Source organism: Tenrec ecaudatus, chromosome 1 (assembly GCF_050624435.1).
Source record: "Tenrec ecaudatus isolate mTenEca1 chromosome 1, mTenEca1.hap1, whole genome shotgun sequence".
Taxonomy (NCBI): Eukaryota; Metazoa; Chordata; class Mammalia; order Afrosoricida; family Tenrecidae; genus Tenrec; species Tenrec ecaudatus.
Window position 1 is genome coordinate 149344097 of NC_134530.1, and position 15223 is coordinate 149359319.

The 15223-nt window shown below is 47.2% G+C and overlaps 1 protein-coding gene across 1 annotated transcript in view; it reads right to left on the reverse strand.

Annotated features, from left to right (window-relative positions):
- Nucleotides 1-15223, reverse strand: part of SYT6 (synaptotagmin 6) — an 89471-nt gene that overhangs the window by 71829 nt on the left and 2419 nt on the right. The window lies entirely within an intron of this gene.

Here is a 15223-nt window from a genome sequence, read left to right on the forward strand (position 1 = left end):
CAGGTCACACGGAGAGATGGTCCTAGGGCGGCCTTCATTGTCCAAGTAGTGAAATAGCTGCAGCTTAGGAGCCCCTCGGGCTGACTTCTCTAGTCCCCCTCCACCTCCCTCCCACTACCCACCCACCCCACCACACACACACACACACACACACACACCAGCCCCAAGTTTAGGGAGCATGTGAACTGCCTCACCTCCCACCTGCAGGCATGTGCCCAGGGACAAGAAAGTAAGATGATGGCAGCCTAAGAAACTGCAAATTCTTGAAGCGTTCCAAATTTGGATGCCATTTGAATTTCTATTAGGGCTGTTACTACGGCCAGGCAGCTCACAGTCATTGTTTGTATACAGCTCTCTGCGGCAACATGTGCACGCTGGGGAACAGAGGCTCTGCTGACTGCTCCTTCTTGCCCCTCACCCCCACCCCCGGCGGAATGCGAGAGCGCAGTACAGCTGTATAGTTGGCTTGGAGTGGGTGAGACAGAGTGTCATCTGCCTGCGGGCAGGAGTTAGCTCTGTGCTGCTTCCCTACTCCCAGAATGCTGCATGCAGGAGGTTCAAAACGCACTTGCGTGTCCGTTGTTTTTGGTCTCCACGATATATTTCGAAGCGAGAAACCAGTGAAACTCATAGCTGCCATGGTCCCCACCCGCTGGCTCCCTGAGAGCTTCGTCAGATATTGTGGTTGGTAGGTAGGGGCTGTGACCTCAGAGGTGGGCACGCATCTCCCCATCCCTGTTGCCCCAGGAGAGCTGCGTGGGATGGCTCCTTTCTGGATAAGTTATTAAGCAGAACTCCCCCCTCTTTCTGCTCTCTAAATCTGACCCTTAACCTTTGAACCCAGGGTCACTGGTGCTCGGCAGAGATCAGCAGGAACATTGGCCAAGGTTTGCAAAATGCCTCCTGTGACCAAGTCAGCAGAAGGGTTTTTGTTTGCCTGATCTCAGAAAAGTTGAGATAGCCCACCACCGTCAGAGCAGATGGCTGGCTTCTGCTAAGAACCCTGGTGCCTGGATAGCTTGTACTCCTGCCTGTTGGGAGGCGGCCACCCGCTTGGCAGGGTTAGGTGCTCACCACCCCTCTCCCTCCCGGACCTCCTTGATGTTACACTCACCTTCCATTAGCTGCCTGGCCCTGCATTCATATACTCTTGCCGCCTCTGGACTACTTTGTCTTAATACTTATCTCATCTTAGGATTTAAGGTGAGAAGTGACCCAGCCTGTCCTTATTCAGATGGGAACACTGGTTTAGAGAAGGGACTTGCCCTGGGTCACCGCATTGGTTAGAGGCAGAGACCGGGCCAGGGTCCAGATGTCTACTGCCCACTGTTTCAACCCTCAGCCCACTGCAGGAGACGGTAACCGTGTGTCTTTAATATTTGTTTAGCTCAAGAATAGCATAGAAACTGGCACGTGGAAACAAAGGAGGAAGGAAGGGAAAGAAAGGTGAGAGGGTTGTACTTATCTCTCATCGCAATAAAAGTCAGCCAGTGTTTACTGAGCACTTGTCAGGTGCCAGGTTCTGTGCTAGGCTTGGGCTACAAAGACCTCCAGGGAGACCTGCGGCACCCATGGCCGGCCGTGGGAAGGACCCGGGAAAGCTGCCCCCCATGCAGCGGGATCTGAGAGTAAATCAGTCTCTCCTTGGCAATGGAGTACTCCCCTCCCTCCGCGACCACTGCCACGTGCTCAGAAGACCAGCAGAGAACACTAGAGTCCTTAGTGAAGGGCCTCGCCAGCCCGTCCTCTGCGCGGACACGGGAGCTGAGTTAGCCCCCATCTAGAGAGGGCCAGGGGCTAGCTGATTCCAAGTAACTTCAAGACGGAAAGTCTCCAATGTGGTGTGCCTGCAACCCAGGGAAGGGAACACAAGGCAGGTGGGGAAATTCTGACTATTTTAATATTCATGTATTATCTTACACATAGGATACTGAAATTTAAATATATTACTTGATCAACATTATGAGTTAAAATTGCCTCCACGGCCCCTAACTACAATGTTGAATTTAGGCAATTTATTGAATACGTTTTTGTCAAGTTTGTTGTTGTTGAATGCATTCACTCACTTAATCTAATAAAATAGGTATAATTATTACCTCCATTTTAAAGATGTGAGGACCAACACACCAAGGGTTAAATAAATTGCCTTCATCACACAGCTAATAAATGGTGGGACTGGGGTACAACCCAGGCAGCCAGGCTATGCCATGCCACCTCCCTAGAACCTGAATATAATTTGAGGACACATCATACATCTATCAGAGGCTGTTAATATTTTTTCTTTTTCTATTATGAGTTCGTGATCACAAAGGCGTGGGCAGTGTTTCAACAGGCCTTTGCCCACTGGGGTTCACTGGGAAGGCTACCCTAGCTGTCCCTGTCCCTATGCTACGCCCTACTCTTCTCTAGACCCTTCACATCTGCACTGGTTGCAGCTGCTCTGAAAGCATCCTCTGCAATATGAGTCACCTTAAAACAAAAGGTACTTCTAGGGCTTTGCTTTCCTTTGATCATGCATCTTACTTGTTCTGGTAATAATTAGAATTTTAATGAGAAGAGGTGGGGAGAATGGAGAGAATCCAGAGAGCATGGAGTGCATTTAAATGTTCAGCCTGAGAAGGGGGGGGGGGAAGAATTCAGAATGAAAAGAAAAGTGGGGGAAGGGGTGGGCTGGGGGAATTCGTTTTTCTTCCATGTGGTTCCTATTTTGATTGCTTCTCCACGTGACACCCCCCTTTTCCTGCTGCTGTTCCCTCAGATCTGTGACTAAGGAAGGCGGAAAGGCAGAGGATTTGGATCACTGGGAATCGGCACTCAATACTGCTGCTTCCGAAAGGCCAGCAAGCCCTTCCTGTGCCGGGAGGTGCTGAGGAGCACCTGGCTCCTGGCTTCACACAGGCAGTCAGTGAGTTGGGCCTCAAACTCGGAGCAGGTTCACGCCCACAGGGGACACAGAAAAGTGAGCAAGGCTGGTAAAACCAGACCCAGACTGGTGAGGCTGATCGAAGAGGATTTAGCTCCTGTGCGAGCACGAACATGTAGCCTTGGTGACTACGACAAGCGGGTCCACGTTGGCCTGCTAACTGCAAGGTCAGCAGTTTGAAACCCCCAGCAGCTCCTCAGGAGAAAGCGGAGTCTTTCTACTCCCATAAAGAGTTAGAGTCTCAGAAACCAGAGGGGCAGCTCTGCCCTGTCCTATAGGGTCACTGTGAGTCGGCACGGACTAGATGGCAGTGAGTTGGTTTTTCATTTGTTTTGTTTTTGTGGGTTTTTTTGAAAGGTGGGGGCAGTGGTTGAGGCTGGGAAGAATTGTAGCTCTTGTGAGGCCTAAGACAAAGCAAAACCAGCTGTCTTCATGTCAGTTCTGACCGCTAGCCCCACGTGTGTCAGAGTAAAGTGTGCAGAGGGTTTCCTGTGGCTGCTTTTACAGAGCTGGAGTGTCAGGCCTTTCTTCCAAGGAGCCTGCAGAGGGACTTGAACCTCCTGCCTTTAGGTGAGCAGCTGAGCTCATTAACCAGTTGTAGCAGCAGGGACCTATGTGGCCTAAGGGCTGTATGAAAGTCCAAATTACCTGCGAGGCTGCCCTGCAGCACCCCCTCTGCTGGAGCTAACCCACCGCACACTTTGCTCCCCAAGAAAGCACAGGTGCACAGCACGGTGCCTTTGTTATGGGTTGAATTGTGTCTCACTAGAATATGTGTCAGCTTGGCTAGGCTATGGTCTCAGTAATACAGAATCATCCTCCATTTGTGATGTGATGTAATCTATGTCTTGTAAATCCTAACTACTAGGATGTTAATGAGGTGGGATTAGAGGCAGTTAGGTTAAGGAACAGGATAAACGCTACAGAATTTCATTGTATCCTTGGTCAATTTCTTTTGAGAAACCAGAAATCAAACAAATCAGTAGAGATGGAGGGACTTCAGTACCCCCAAGAAAGAACTGGGAGCAGTATCTCCATTCTGAGAACCTGCTACACCCAGGGCAAGACACGAGGAGATCTCGAAGGGACACCGGACCTACAGATGTTGAAAGGAGACAAGGGCCTTCCATCAGAGTCAGCAAGAGAAAGCTTTCTCCTAAAGCTAGCACCTAGGAAGTTAGCACTTCTAGTTTAATAAACTGTGAGAGAATTAACGTCTTTGTGTTAAAGCTCTCCACTTGCATTTCTGATAGAGCCTCACTAGAGGACTAAGAATTTGTACCAAAGGAATAGGGCGCTGCGCTAATGAGAGAGATTCGCTGTCATCCAGTCAATTCCAACACACAGCGACCCTATAGGGCAGGGCAGAACTGCCCCTGTGGGTGTCTGAGACTGTAACTCTTTACGGGAATAGAAAGCCCCACCTGTCTCCAATGGAGCCACTGGCATCCTTTGGGTCAGCAGCCCAATGTAGAATCACTACACCACCACGGAGGGCTGCTCTAACTGTCTCTAACTGTGGGAGCAGTTTGGGGCCTGACTACTGAGTAGGAGTTGGGAGCGTTTTAAGGCATCTCCTAGTGACACCCTAGATTGCCACAAAGGCAATTCTAGTGAGGGCTCTGAAGGAAGTGATGAACGTGATCACACGAGATGTTGCTTCACGGAAAGCAAGAAGTCATGGCAGAGAAACATCAGCAGCAGATCCAGGAGATCGGTTCAAGACAGTGTGGGAGCTGACTTACAGAGGAAGATGGCTGAGTAGCTTCAGTCAAGAGGATGCCTGGTGGAGGGGGTACCTCCAGCTGCTTGTCAGTGGAGTTAGGCTTTCCAACTCATGGGTCAAGCAAGAGAGCTGAGCACCTTTGGGTTGAGGCTTACTAGCAAGAGTGAGGTGTCTCTGACAGGCTTTGTAACTCTTGCCCAAGCGAGGTCGAGTCCAGGCCCACCCAAGAGGTCAAGAGGCTAAAGAACCAGGAAGCAGAAGCCCAAGAGACAAGAACCGTGGCAAAAAGTGCCCCAAGTCTTACAAGGCAACTGCACAATCTCTGTTCTCTTAAAGGTGGGGCCACAGCCACGGGGTTTCAAAGGGTGGCTCCATTGATTTTCAGGTTTCAGAGTCACATCTTCACTGACTTGGTTGCCGAGGGCCACCATTCACAAAGGTCAGCGGAATGGGGCCACTATCCAAAACTGAAAGGATAGGGCTCCCATGGCTAAATGCCTGAAGGGTGGGGCCTGCCAGGCCAGTGGGATGGGATCTCCACTTGGTGCACTAGCAGGATGAGGCCAGCCAAAGGCAAAGGGGGAAGTGGCAGTCCCGGTGGGCTTCGAAGGTGAAGCTGAAGGTCGGGGCTGAGGGGTATGCACCTAGAATCCAGAGAGAACAGCCAACACCTACGGTGTGAAGGGTCATTACCTAGATAGTCTCGGAGGGCAGAAGATTGTTTCCAAGCCTTGAGACCTATGTCAATAGTTCTACTGGATTTTTGACGTGCTTGGTGCCTGTTAGTCCTTCTTTCCCTCCCACTTCTCCCATTTGTAATAGAAGTGTCTGCTTTCTTCCTGTTCTGTCGGCACACTTTGGAAGTAAATGATTTATATTCTAGATTTCATACGTTCATAGATGAAGAAGAATTTTGCCCAGGACTGGATTGGTACTTAGAGTTGAGTTAAGACTTTGGGGATGATATGATGGGTTTAAGTGTTTCACATGTGACAGGGCCATGCATTTGGGGTATGTGTGTGGGGGGGAGGGTTGCTAAAGGGTGGGTTTCGTGGATTAAATTATATGCCCTCAAAATATATATCAATGTGGCTAAGCCATGAGTCTCAGTATTTCGCAAACATCCTCCATTTTGTGATGGGAAGTAATTATCCTCTGTGTTGTACATTCTATCTTCTATAAGCAAGTGCCACCACTCCTGTCTGTTTGTCATACTGTGGAGGCTTGCATGCAGTTGTGGTGGTAGAACTATGCCACCGGTATTTCAAATGCCAGCAGGGTGCCTCATGGTGAACAGGTTTCAGGGGAACTCCCAGGTTAGCAGACAAGGAAGAAGAAAGAGAGTGTCTATTGCAAAGGATTAGCCATTGAGAACCTTATGCCGAGCTGTGGAACATTGTCAGATATGGTGCCGGAAGATGAGCCCCTCGGGTTGAAAACTCCTCAAAAGATGACTGGCGAGGTGCTGACTCCTCACAGTAGAGTAGACCTTAATGTGGGGAGCAAACCTTTCAAGACCTTTATGTGCTGATGAGGCCTGACACAAAATGAGAAGCAACAGGTGCACACACCTGTCAATAATCAGGACGTATGATTGTACGAAGTATGAACTTAGGAGCCTTGGAAGCCATCAAAAAAGAAACAGAACACACAAAGATCAATTTCTTGGGCACTAGGGAGCTGAAAGGGACTGGATTGGGCCATTTTAATGTAGAGTATCACATGCTTTATAACGCCGACAGTGACCAATTCAAGAGGAACGGCATCACATCCATCCCCCAAAAGAACCTTTCAAGACCGATCTTGAAGTACAGTGCTGCCTGTGATAGAATGATGCTGTACACATTTGAGAATGTCCAGTTAACATAACTGCGATGCAACCTTACACACAAACCACTGAAGTGAGTGATGAAGAAACTGAAGAATTCTATCAACTTCCTCAGTCGGAAATTGGTCAAACATGCTATCAAGATGCATTGGTCATTACAAGGGTTTTGAGTGCCAAAGTTGGAAGCAAAAAGGAAGGATCAATAGTTGGAAAATATGCCCTTTGGTGATAGAAAAAAAAAGCTGGTGATTGCATGATAGAATTTTTGCAAGATCAATAACTTCATTACAGATATCATTTCCCACAACATAAACAGCAACTACACACACGGACCTGGTCAGATGGAATGCACAGGAAGCAAACTGACTACATCTATGGGAAGAAATTCAGTATCATCACCCAAAACAAGGCCAGCGTCCAACTGTGGAATAGACCATCAATTGTCCTTATGTAAGTTGAGGTTAAAACTGAAGAAATTTAAACAGAGTCCATGGGAACCAAAACACAGCTTTGAGCATGCTCACATGAATTTAGAGAACATTTTGAGAGTGTATTTGAGTCATTGGACACGAGTGGCAGAAGACTGGATGAGGAGCGGGATGACATTAAGTGCATTGTACTCGGAGAAAGCACAAGGTCGTTGAAAAGGCAGGAAAGAATGAAAGGGCCAAAGTGGATGTCAGAAGAGATTCCGAGACCTGCTGTTCCACATTGAGTCACTAAAGTGAGTGGAAGAAATAACGAAGAGAGAGAAGCACACAAAAAATCTCCAAGAACAGCTTGAGGCGACAAAATAAAGTATAATGACATGTGCAAAGACCTAGAGTTGCAAGCCTCAAGTTGAAATATTAAAGGATTTCATGGACAAAATATTCAGTAATGCAGGAAGCATAAGACAAGGTGGAAGATATGAGCAGAATTTGCGTACCAAAAAGAATTGGTCCACAATTGATGAACAATTTCAAGAGTTGCATAACATCAAGAACCAATGGTATGAAAGGAAGAAGTTCAAGCTGCACTGAAAGTATTAGCTAAAAGCAAGGTTCTAGGAATTGATGAAATACCAATTAAAATGTTTCAACAAGCTTATGAAGCACTGGAAGCACTCACCCATCTAGCCCAAGAAATTTGGATGATAGTTACCTGGCCAGTTGATTGAAAGAGATCCATATTGGTTCTCACTCCAAAGAAAGATGGCCCAACAAAATACGGAAAGTATTTGAACAATATTATTAGTATCATATGTATGTAATGTAGGTAAATCATATGTAAATTTAGGTAAGTAAATTTTTGCTAAAGGTAATTGAGCAATGGTTGCCATAGTATAGCCACAGGGAGCAGCTAAAAATTCAAGCCAGATTCAGAAGAGGGAGTAGTGTAGCAGGAGAGAGCATTGCTCACATCAGATGGACCTTGACTGAAAGCAGAGAGCCTCAGAAAGATGTTTACTTGTGTTTTATTGACTGTGAAAAGGCATTCAACTGTGTGGACCATAACAAACTATGAATCATATTGAGAAGAAGGGGAATTCCAGAACATGTAATTCTGCTCATGAAGAACCTGTACATGGACCAAGTGGCAGTTATTTGAACAGAGCCAGGGAATACTGCATGGAGAATACTGCACGGTTTAAATCAGAAAAGGCGTGCATCAGGGTTGCATCCTTCTACCAAACATATACAATCTGTATGTTTAGCAAATAACTGAGAAGTCAGACCATAAGAAGAAGAAAGTAGCATCAGGAGCAGAAGAGGCTTATTAACAACTTGCGATATGCTGATGACACAATCTTGCTTCCTGAAAGCCAAACGAACTTACAGCCCCTACTGATGAAGATAAAAGATTATAACCTTCAGTGCAAGCTAATGTAAGGGGGAAAAAACCCTTCACAATTAGACCAAGAGACCGTTGTAAGCGAGGGAAAGGTTGTAATTGTCAAGGATTTCATTTTACTTTGATCCACAAACAGCACCAAGAAGTCGAATGAGGTATTGCACTGGGCAGATGTGCTGCCCAAGAACTATTCAAGAGTTAAAGATTAAAGGGGCCACCTAGAAGACGCCTGGCCTCAAGGCGTGGTGTTTTCAATCACTTCATATGCATTGGGTATGTTGGACAATGAATAAGGAAGACTGGAGACTTGATGCATTGACATGATGGTGCTGGCAAAGGATGTTGAAAGTACCATGGACCACCACGAGAACAAGCAAATCTACTTTGGAAGAAGTACAGCCAGAATGCTCTGGAGGCAAAGGTGGCAAGACTTCACTGCATATACTTTGGACATGGTATTAGGAGACACCAGTCCCTGGAGAAGAAGATCATGATTGGTAGAAGAGGAAGATCCTCAATGAGATGGGTTGATACCATAGCTGCAATAATGAGCTCGAACCATACGTTTCCTGTGAGGCTGGTTCAGGACAAGCAGTGTATCATTCTGTTGGGCAAAGGGTCTCTATGAGTAAGAACTAACTCAGTGGCACCCAACAATAGCAATATGATGTTAGCCAGGCAGGATTAGAGGCAGTGATGTTAACAAGGCAGGACACAATGAACCACATTGGACTGTATCTTTCATCAACCTCTTTAGAGAGATAAAAGAGTTTAAACAAGTGAGCCGAGATCACGAGGAACTCAATACCACCAAGAAAAGTGTTGGAGCAGAGCACATCCTTTGGACCCAAGGTCCCTGTGCTGAGAACCTCCTAGACCCAGGAGAAAATTGATGCCCAAAGAAGCCCACAGATACCGATCAGAGAAAAGGACCTTCCTACAGCAGTGGTTCTCAACCTTCCTAATGCCATTCTTGTGTTGTGATGACCCCCAACCATAAAATTATTTTTGTTGCTACTTCATAACTATAACTTTACTACTGTTATGAATCATAATGTAAATATCTGATATGTAGGATGTATTTTCATTATTACAAATTGAGCATAATTAAAGAACAGTGATACATCACAAAGACAATTATATATTGTGATTATATGTAATTGTATATTGTGAAATATTTATTTCTAATGACAAATAAATGAAATTTTGTCTTGAAGCATGGTATAGCATGGGTAACAGTCTTCACGCTGGGTACTCATACGTGGGTGTATCTGCATGTGGGCGGACTCGCCTGGAAACAGATAGAGGAGCGGAGTCTCAGTTCCTAAGACCAATCAGAAAAACGTGTTTTCCAATGGTCTTAGGCGACCCCTGTGAAAAGGTCATTCAATCCTCCAACGGGGTCGCAACCCACAGGTTGAGAACCACTGCCCTAGAGGCAGCAAAAAGAGAAAGCCCCACCCTAGAGCTGGCACCCTGAATTCAGACTTCTAGCCCCCTACTAAAGTGTGAGGGAATAAGTTCATTTGTTACAGCCAACCACGTGTGATATTTCTATAAAAGCAACACTAGACAACAATACAGCCTGCAGAGTAGTTTCTCCATTTGTGTGTTGCTGGAACTTCTACCCTGTGAGGCAGAGGTAGGTTTGATGGACAACTCAGCTACCTTTTTGAGCAAGTCAGAGTTCTTCATAGTTACACCATGGACTAGCTCCAGGACCAAAAAAGAGGTACGGTTCCAGGAATGGAGACAACCCATGCACAGCGATGGAAGTGGGAAAGCACTTGTTCCGTATTTCTATCCTTCTCGCCTCCTGTCTCTATTTCCACTTTAGCCTAGAGAGACAAGACTACAGCCCAGATCAGTCTGGATTCATTCAATACCCATCAGTAGCCACTGTGTAACTTAGGAAAGGTCTTTCAGTCTCATCTTATAAAATGGGACAATAATCCTATCTACCCTCAAGGGTCATCCTGAGGCTTAAATGAGACCAACAGGGTATTAAAAGCACCAAAGAGAGGGCCCAGATGTAATAAGCAATAGAATATTTGCTAATTTTATTAAAGCTACCAGGCATATACTCTAATTTCAAAATTTCTCTAGTGGGCAGAACACTTGGAAGCCATGAGCTTCATTAAAGAGAATTAGATTTGACCTTATCACTTCAAACCAGGAATAATCACTATCAGCAAAAATAATGTGACTCTTGTGTGTCCATGGTCATTTATTGGCACTGAATACAGGGATTTGGTTGTGAGCATCACCAGCCAGCTGGGCAGCAGCATTAAGCTTCCAAGACACAAGAAGAGACTCTCAGGAGGGGCAAATACCCTACAACCGAGAGGATCTTGTGCTTTTGCAAATGTGGGAAACAGAAGCCCATCACCCGATATTTGGTCTGAAACATTTTTGTCCAAGTTTCAGAGGAATCCAGTATCCCATGGGAATGTAGTTTGGGAAATGACTGTGGCCAATTACTTGACTACCCATGGGAGAGCAAAGAGTTGTGGAGGAGGGACAGGCTGTTGACCTGACACTGTGCAGAGGTGCAGACATGTGGACCTGGCTTCCCCAGGTGCTCAGACCCCGGGCACACATCTCAGGTGGTCACCAGCTCCAGAATGACTGCTGAGCACATTTTATTCACTTGACTGGTTAATTGTGTGACCTTGAGCAAATTCTTCAACCTCTCTAAACCTTGGTTTCTTCTTATGTAATGGTGGTTGCAATTATTCTACCAAACATTACCATTGTGAAGATAAAATCAGCTAAGACTTTCAGCATAGTTCCTGCCTGGTACAATATAAGCTGCTATTCCTCTTCATGTGTTGTTTTTCGAGAGGAGATAATGGTTTACAATAAACAGAACAGACTTGAGAACAGGCCCTGTGAAGCAGGATGAGAAATGCTGTAACTTATCTGGGTAGCAGACCAGAAGACAGAGCACCTGAGAGGCCTCTGTCCTGGGGTGTTAAGATACTCCTGAAGCCAACAGACAAGACCTGCCTGTCACCCCAAGGGAGACTATCTGTCCTGGGTGATGACTCCTGGCCTCCCACCTCTCCCTGGGAAGTGCTGGGCTAGTAATTAGCAATCCACGGCCTTCGCATCTCCCCCACTGACATTTCTATCTCCACAGGCAGAGCCCAGGTGCCTCCTCTCCAGCTAGAGCAGTGGTTCTCAACCTGTGGGTCAAACGACCCTTTCACAGGGGTTGCCCGATTCATAGCAGTGGCAAAGTTATGGCTATGAAGTAGCAACGAAAATAATTTTATGGTTTGAGGGGGTCACCACAACAGGAGGAACTGTATGAAAGGGTCGCAGCATTAGGAAGGTTGAGAACCATTGAACTAGAGAGTCTCATAGTGTTAGGGTTCATCAGTAGTTCTTACCCCTGGCTATTCTTCCTATTTTTCTAATGGGCTCCCATGCCAGGGAAATCCATCTCGTAATAGTAACAGGCCTTCTTGTTCAACAGATTGTTACTGAAAAGATAAACGAGGAAGAAGAAGACCAAAAAGAAAAAAAGGACTAGTTTTCCCTAGGCATCCCAAAGCTGGTGAAAGCCCAGCTTCAGGACCCAGGGTAGCTAGTAGACCCTTCGATACCATAAGTCCTCAGACTGTGCAGAGTAGGAGCTGCGTCCAGCAAGGAGCTCTTGTCCACTCACAGACATAGACCAAGCACATCTTAGAGACCAGAGACACAGCAGCCCAGGGGTCTGGAAGGAATAGTGTCTTACAAGAGAAAAGACTCTAACACAAAACCACTAATATTAACCCCAAGAACAATATTTGCCATATATTTCTATACGGTAAGCACTGCGCCATCTCATTTTCTCTCAAGGTCCCTATGTGATGCCAACAGCTAAGCCCTCTACCACTTGCTGAAAGGTTGGCCATAAGAACCCACCCAGAGATGCCTGGGAAGATCAGTCTAGTGAGCTGGGTCCCAAAGGCCACAGTCCTGAAATCCCTGTGGAGCATCACCCTCCTCTGCAACCACAGGGTCACCATGAGTCAGGAGCAACTTGAGGGCAGCTAGCAACAACTGAATCTTTTCCGCACCCTAAGAAATTAGTATCCACCTCGCACAGATAAACAGACCAAGTTTAGACAGGCAGAGCACACAGATAAACAGACCAAGTTTAGACAGGCAGAGCACTTGTCCAAGAGTCCTCTGCATTAAGTGGAAGGACTGAGATTTGAACTTTGAGTCCAAGTTCTTGAGCCAGGCGCTGCTGGAGAGTCAACAGCTGCGCAGAGAAGCTGGGAGGCGATGTATATCTGTAAGCAGCCAGATCCTCTAAATCTGGAACTCTGGAGATTTGAATGATTCCTGGCCTCTTCAAAACACACACACGAGCACACACACACACACAGCAGGTCAAATATGCAGTGTCCCATCCAGGATAGAACATTGGAAAAGGAAAGTCTCAACCAGAGAAGCACCCAAAAGAGGGTGTGTGTGTGTGTGTGTGTGCGTGTGTGTGTGTGTGTAAGAGAGAGAGAGGCTGTTCTGTGCTGAGGATCACTGTGTGTGTGTGTGTGTGTGTGTGTGTGTGTGTGTGTGTGTAAGAGAGAGAGAGGCTGTTCTGTGCTGAGGATCACAGCCGTAGTCCATTAATAATAAGCCGGCTGTTTGACTTGTAAATTTATTAGGAGAACCCAGTGTAATTAAAATTTGGGGCTTGGGGGGTGGGGGGAGCGATGGGCCTTTGCTTCCTTTCCTTCTTCCAGAGGTTCAGGCTGAGCTACCGATGGGGATAATTAGCAGAGTCCAAACAGAGAAGGAATTAGCGCTCCTGAAAAAGCTGTGATGAGAGAGACAATGCCAGGCTAATTACGGCCGTACCAACCTTTACGACTGGGCGCCCACTTCCTCCATCACTAGGGGATTCAGGGATAAGTCGGAGACGAATGTGGAGCGCTACAGGCTACCAGTGCATTGGCTCCAGTGCCCCCGTTATTAGCATTCCTATTTTGTCAGATGGCAACTGGCCCCGATTGGTCAGAGCAGGGGGCTTTCTGAATGTGGAGATCAAGGTTGGGAGATGGAGGTGAGGGGCAGACAGAGAGAGAAAGATTCTTCCCCTTTATGCCCCTCTTCCTGTGCGTACCTGGACCTGCCTGGTCCATAGAGCAAGAAACACAGCTCAGCAGTCCAGAGAGAGAGAGAGAAGGGGCAGGCGGATGCCTTGCTCACCTCCACTCTCAAGGCCCCTCTGATTTCAATTCCCAAATGTGCCCCAGTCCTGAGAGGTTTCGTTCCTCCACTGGATCATCGGAGGTCCCGCCTGACGTAGTCGTGTTTCTCCTGCCATGTCCTCCCCCAGCCCTATCCTAGGCAACCCTACCCAGACCCTACTCTTCTTCGCCTGACCCAGACTCCTCAATTCCAGAACTAATTAATTGCAACCTTATGTTCTACCTCCAACCCTGTGGGCAGGGAAGACAGTAAAGTTAGAACCATTGGAAATGAACACAGGGTCTATGTGGATCTCCCATCCTCACCTTTGAAGTCGGGAGGGTTTGGGGGGAAGAACTTCTAGAACCGCACATCTAAGGGCTTTACACCTCCTAGTTACTGGACCTGGGTTTGAGAATCTGAAAACACAAAACATACTACTGGACCAGAGTAGCATCTGCCATGGCTTTTACAGGAACCGTGCGCTGCTGCTTTCCTGGATGAGGGCAAAACCAGAGCGCTGCTTCGTTCCAGCAACTAGGAGTGAAGGAGTGGCTGACTTTTCAGTTATAGAAAAAGCACTTTTGTGTGCTAATGAGATGTATGTTTCATTTTCCACCACAAATGGCGGGGGGTGGGGTGGGGGGTGGGGGGTGGGATGTGCGTTTCCAAAGGCCAACTGCAAAGCCAGTTAGCTGAATCACCGAACATCTCCGGGAGCATTTGGGAAATGCACAGACATCACCATCACGTCCACCTTGTGGTCACAGGCAAGCTGCAGAATCACCATTCTTGGTTCCCAGGCTGGGAGGGGCAGGGGACCTTGGAGTCTCCTGCCATGTGCCTGTATTTTCTGGGACATATCTGGGACTTTTGCTGATTTCTTTCAATCCAGAACCAAAGCTGTCAAACCCGACCCTGCGCAGCTTCTCAAAAACTCAATGCTGCTCAGTCGCCCCCGCCTCATAGCAACCCTATAGGACAGAGGGGGACTGCCCCTCCGGGTTTCTAAGACTGTAACCCTTTTCGGGAGTAGAAAGTCTCTGTCAGAGCATCTGGTAGTTTTCAACTGCCGGCCATGTGGGCAGAGCTCCTTGGCCTGTGCAAAAGGTTCATTCACTTCTGCAAGGAAACATGGAGAACCGTCTGTCAGTGTTCACCTTGGGACTTGGGGGAGGATCAAGGAGGAAAGCAGACACTTTTCCTTCCGGAGGTTTTCAAGAAAGTGGGGAACCGGTCTTTAGCCGAGACGGGTTGTATAGCGCTGTTTCCAAGTCGGGGTCTAACTAACTGAGCTACCCTGTGCAATTTTTAGCCCAGGCACTGGCAGAAAGGAGGGTCTTAATAAGGGATGGAGTCTGAATATCAATTGCTGGATCCCGCAGTATTACTAGAAATCCCAGGAGCTGGAGACTTAGAGGAGGAAGAGAGCAGGGGGAAACAAAATAATAAAGGAACGGCCCTGCTCGAGCCACTTGCATTTTTCATGAAATTGCTAATGAGAAGATCCAGTCATTCTTGGCCTGGAGAATCTGGAGTGAGGGAGTCTGGGAGATGGGACACCTAGGACCCATAACAGTTCCCTAGACACCCCCTCCCCAAGTTCACCAAGTCTCCCCAAAGCCTCACACTCAACCAGTTTTTCTTTTTTTTAACTGTGATTAAGGGTGTCCCTGGACTCCCCTATTCTTTTCAGCCTCTCCAGCCCCCCCTCCCAAACCCA